Genomic DNA, 5,952 nt, shown 5'->3' with positions numbered 1-5,952 from the left:
CTTGGGCTCAAGGGATTCTTCTGCTTCAGTCTCCTAAGTAGCTGGGACTACAAGTGTGTGCCACCAAATCTATCAGGGGAACCGGCCCCCAATATTTCAATGTAGGTTCTTTTCTATTTTTCTTAAGTGTTGGCTGGTCTGAGAATAAAGAGAAAGAGTACAAAGAGGGAAATTTTACAGCTCGGCCTCTGGAGGTGCCATCACATATTGGCAGGACTGTGATGGTGACCTTGAGCCATAAAACCAGCAAGTTTTTTTTTTTTCCCTAACTAAAGTTATTTTTAAAAACAAGCCCAGCATAAAACTGCAAAGACATTACATATTGCTTTTAAAAATATAAACTGTTATTTGTGAATTATAGATCTCAATTACCTCAAAATAACAGTCTTCAAACATACTACATCTGATCTCAGAATATCCACATAGTCTTCCAGCTCAGCTACACATTATATATTCCTCTAAAGTACAGATAAACCTGATAGCTACTTTTTACAACAGCAGAATAAAGATACTGGAGGGTCATCTTCTAATCTGTATTTTCCAGAGTTGGGTAGATTCTTGCACTCTGATATAAATGTATGAAGTTCAGTCTCTGGGAAGCCATCTTGTTGGTAATGCTTAATTGTTTCACATGTATCAGTGATCAGTGCAATGAAAATCATCTCCATTCATCAGAGAGAAAAGGCACTCAGAGACCATGTTCAGAGAATGAAACTTGTCATGATAAGACCCCAGCATGATCCATCCACAGAAGCAGTAGCCTAAGTAAATCATAGCTGCGCAGCAGCAGAACCTGATGACATTGGGCAGCGCTGCCTGAAGGGTCAAAATGAGGAGACTGTGCTTTGCAAAGAAACCGAGGTATTGGATGACTCCGAGCCACACAAGCATGGTAGAAGTCCCAAGAAGTATGCTACAGACATTATAACTAGTTACACTCTTAGCTTGGATTTCCGTTTTTAGAATTGATCCAATGACTGTTAATATGTCACTAATAATAGTCATAATGTACCATCTGTTGACAAATTCCATTTGATCAGAAACAGAAACTTCCTTCTTATAATGGAGGAGGAAAAAAATTGGCAGACTCCAGCTGAACCTGAAGTCCTCTAATCACAGATCTAATGCAGAAGATTAATGAAACCAAGCAAGTCAGAATGATAAAGGCATCAAATATCATCATGTAATGAGTGTTCTGAATTGATCTAGATACATGCCAGTCTTTACATTCTCTGATGGAAATGTCATTATCTAAACTTATTTTAATTCTTTCACTATGGGCCTTGTTGTCAAATGTTATAGTCAGAGTAAAGTCAAAACAGTTGGGGAGCTTTTGATGATGAACTGTCTGCAGATTAATGGCTTTCAGTTTAAACTGAAGCTCCACTGTTAGGAATCTGTGGAAGTCCAGTGTTAAGTTCAGTTTATTTTCTGCTGGTGTCCCAGTGTGAAAAGGTTCATCTGGCTCTACAAAGAAACACTCAGTTTCAATTTCTGGATCGATATCAAAGGTATCATTTCCAGGGCAGGTGTTTCCTCACTTGTAGAAGTGCTGACAGATTGCCATAGTAGACTGCTCAGTACCTTTATTCTCATAAGCATGATTCCCAATGAAGACATTGTATAGATGCAAGTACTGGTTCACTGTGAAGACTATCTGATCATACACATCACTTTGTGTGTACACTGCATATGTGTCATCCATTTGGTGCATATATCCTTTTAGGAAAAGGTGTTTGAATGCTATAGTATTCTCTTCCTTGAAAGCTACCACCATCTGGTTACTTAGCCCAAGTAAGACCAGCTGGATAGTCACCACAGCAATTTTTAGAATTTGTATGGAAAGTTTCCATGGTTTTCTACCTTGAGCCCAGAACTTCTCACAAGAATTCATGAAAAAAAAATTGAGTTTTTGCCTCATCTGGTCTTCTAATAGAAGCCCTCAGATGAAGATGTATGCTGGTTAAAATTGCAGCGATTTTCCTCTTCATGAGAGCTGCAGCTACTTATAACTAACTCAGGATTTGCCATCTCTGGGGACAGCTCCAGTGTCTGCAGCAAGGGCGCAGGGTGAGTCAGCAAGTGGCTCCAGAAGCCTTGAGCCCTGCTCCACCCACTGTCAGATGGGAGGCCGAGCACCCTGTGTGCTGCCCGTGCATCCTTCCCCAAACCAGTAAGTGTTTATTAGGGATTTTAGAAGGGGAAGGAGTGTACGAATAGGGAGTGGGTCACAGAGATCACATGCTTCAAAAGGCAAAAGATCACAAGGCAAATGGCAGAGCAAGATCACAAGGCCAGGGTGAAATTAGAATTACTGATGAGGTTCCATGTCCTGCTGGGCATGCATTGTCTTGATAAACATTTTAATAGGAAACAGAGTTCAAGAGCAGACAATTGGTCTGACTAGAATTTACCAGGCTGAAATTTCCCAATCCTAGCAAGCCTGAGGGCACTGCAGGAGACCAGGGCATATTTCATCCCTTATCTTCAACCACATAAGACAGACACTCCCAGAGCGGCCATTTATAGACGCCCCCCCACCCCGGGAATGCATTTCTTCCCCAGGGTTATTCCTTGCTGGGAAAATAATTCAGTGATATTTCTCCTGTTCACTTTCTGCAAGAAGAGAAATATGACTCTGTTCTACCTAGCCCCACAGGCAGTCAGACCTTATGGTTATCTCCCTTGTTCCCTGAAAATCACTGTTATCCTATTCTTTCTCAGGGTGCCCAGATTTCATATTGTTCAAACACACATGTTTTACAAACAATTTGTACAGTCAACACAATCATCACAGGTCCTGAGGTGACATACAATCTCAGCTTATGACTATGATGGGATTAAGAAATTTAAGTAAAGACAGGCATAGGAAATCATAAGAGTATTGACTGGGGAAGTGATAAATGTCCATGAAATCTTCACAATTTATATTCTTCTGCCATGGCTTCAGCTGGTTCCTCTGTTTGGGGTCCCTGACTTCCTGCAATATATATCCAGCTAAGTTTTTATTATTTGTTGAGATGAAGTTTTGTGATGTTGCTCAGGTTTGTCTCAAACTCCTGGGCTCAAGTGATCCTCCTACCTCAGCATCCAAAGTGTGGGATTACAGGCATGAGCCACTGCATTTGGCCCCTTACATTCTTTATATCAGCTTCTTAACAAGCTGGTTAGTTTTCTCTTTCTCATGTAATTCATGAAAAATAAGATATTCCACAATTATTATTAGACAATAGATATTCTATCACCTATTAATAATATAATAGCAAACACTTACGTCTCACTTTCTATATATCAGACACAGTTTTAATTATGTGCATCATCTCATTTAATCTTTAAAACAACCCATTTTACAGTTAAGGAAACTAAGGCATGCAGAAGTTAATTTACTTGCCCAAGGTTACGCAGTTGGTACGTGGTAGATCTTGGGTTCAGTCCTAGGCAAGCTGGCTCCAGAGTCCATATGCTTCCCTACTCATGACACTGGGCTGCCCCCAAAGAGCATGCCCTGTCAGGAATAACATGCAACTTTGACTGCTACCAATCCTTATGTCTCTGCTCTAGCTAGAGCCCTGTTATTCCCCAAGCCTCATCAAGGCTCATTACTTTCCATATGATGGCAAACAATCACCAAGTTCTTTCATATTTGAACTTTTCTTTCCACTTCCATCAAAATTTGTTTAACCCCATAGAAAAATCAGAATCTGCTGATTCTGAATTCTATATCCACCAGACCCACAGTCAAAGTTTAGCTAAAGGAAACTCAGCTAACAGTCAGAAGTTCAACTGGCCAATTTAGACCCCATCCAGGGAGCTCTACCTGGTGAAAGAGCCCACAGGCAATGTCTGTATTTCAGCTTTGCAGGTTCTCACATTCAGTTCCAGCCATTACCCCAGGAGATCAAGCTCTGAAAGGCAGTTGATTTACAAACCCAGAACCCAATTTACAAGGGAAGCTACTGCTGTGTCAAAAACCTACCTCGGGCATATTCATGGGCCACTAACTTATTCTGAGTGAGATCAAGGACACTGAGAGCACCTATTAGAGATCAGAAGGTGGTTTGGTGAGGCCAGATTTAGAGCCAGTGGAATTTGATGTTTTTAAAGAATATTTCTATCAAGTTCCTGGAATGAACTGCCTCTCTTAACTCTACTAGTATGAGGTCCTGAGAACCAGTAGCAGCCATTGAGGCCAGAATGGCCTCTCTCTTGCACAGGGCAGCAGGCCACCTGGCATGGTCCTTCTCTTTGGCTACCTTCTCCTAGGCTCCAGGAAACCCATCACCCCTGGAAGACCCTCTTCTACTCTCACTTGCTGCAGTGTATGGAGTACATGCGCACACATAATATTCCAGGTCTGCTTTCTTGGAGACCTGCCTTGTCCTGATGAAATTCTGAAGTGTCCCATGACACCTTAGTGAGACATTTGCAAATAATCTCTTGGGTAGGGTTTCTTCTAAGATGACTTGCCTTGCATTTGAGTGACATTATTTCTAAAATTATTCCAAATTCTGAGCTCATCTCCTGACTTAGAGCCAGTAGCTACCTTATGCATCAACTAGAGATTTGACATTATAAGTGAAGTGATAATATATGGTTGTGGTAGTTTGCACAAGAGGGGAGAGAGTAAGGAGGAAAGGAATGAGTGAAACCAGTTAAACCTAATTAAGTGCCAGTGATTATTTCTTCAAGTAACTTTAGTACTTTGTACTTATCTTGCTATATTTGTCTTGGCCAGAAAAATAGTAAAAAATCCTCTTGTTACTAGAATGACCTTAGAATTATGACCCTAGACTCAGAGATAGACTTGACAGAATACAAAGAAATGACAGTTGAATATCTGTAAGAATTGTCTCATTACAGATAGAAAGAATAGGAAAACAATTCAGCTTAGAATATAACTGGAAAGGATCCACTGGATCCAGTCAGTTGGTGAAGCAACCTGAATGAGAGTTGCAGGCTTGCATCATGACATGGTTTGGATTTGTATCCCTGCCCAAATCTCATGTCGAATTGTAATCCTCAATGTTGAAGGAGGGGCCTGGTGAGAGGTGATTGGATCACAGGGGTAGATTTCCACCTTGCTATTCTTGTAATAGTAAGTTCTCATGAGATTTAGTTGTTTAAAAGCATGTAGCACCTATGCCTTTTCCCTATTCTTCCTTCTTCAATCATGTAAGACGTGCCTGCTTCCCCTGCCATGATTATAAGTTTCCTGAGGCCTCCCCAGCCATGCTTCCTATACAGCCTGCAGAACTGTGAGTGACCTAAACCTCTTTTCTTGATAAATTATCCCTTCTCAGGTAGTTCTTTATAGCAATGTGAGAATGGACTAATATGGAAATTGGTACCAGGAGTAGGGCATTGCTATAAAGATACCTGAAAATGTGAAAGCAACTTTGGAACTAAGTAATAAGCAGAGGTTGTAACACTTTGGAGGGCTCATAAGAAAACAGGAAGATGAGGGAAAGTTTGGAACTTCCTAGAGACTTGTTAAATGGTGGTGGCCAAAATGCTGATAGTGATATGAACAATGAATTCCAGGCTGAGGAGGTCTCAGATGGAGATGAGGAACTTATTGGGAACTAGAGTAAAGGTCACACTTGCTATGCTTTAGGAAAGAGACTGGCAGCCTTGTGTCCCTGATCTAAGGATCTGTGGAACTTTGAACTTGAAAGTAATAATTTAGGGTATCTGGCATAAGAAATTTCTAAGCAGCAAAGCATTTGAGATTTGGCCTAGCTGCTTCTAACAGTGTATGGTCCTCCGTGTGTGCAAAGAGATGATCTGAAACTGAAACTTATATTTAAAAGGGGACCAAAACACAAATGTTTAGAAAACTTTCAGTCTGACCATGTGGTAGAAAACAAAAAACTATTTTCTAGGGGAGGAATTCAAGTTGGCTGTAGAAATTTTTATAAGTAAAGAGGAACCAAATGTTACTAGCCAAGACAA

At 40.7% G+C, this 5,952-nt stretch overlaps 1 pseudogene; it reads right to left on the bottom strand.

Moving 5' to 3' along the window:
* Nucleotides 1–444: 444 nt before the first annotated feature.
* Nucleotides 445–2,031, bottom strand: LOC117091047 (annotated as a pseudogene).
* Nucleotides 2,032–5,952: the final 3,921 nt, after the last annotated feature.

Source organism: Trachypithecus francoisi, unplaced genomic scaffold (genome assembly GCF_009764315.1).
Source record: "Trachypithecus francoisi isolate TF-2019V2 unplaced genomic scaffold, Tfra_2.0 Lachesis_group11, whole genome shotgun sequence".
Lineage (NCBI taxonomy): Eukaryota > Metazoa > Chordata > Mammalia > Primates > Cercopithecidae > Trachypithecus > Trachypithecus francoisi.
The sequence above is the reverse complement of the archived record's forward strand: the minus strand, read 5'-3'. Positions and strand labels throughout refer to the sequence as shown.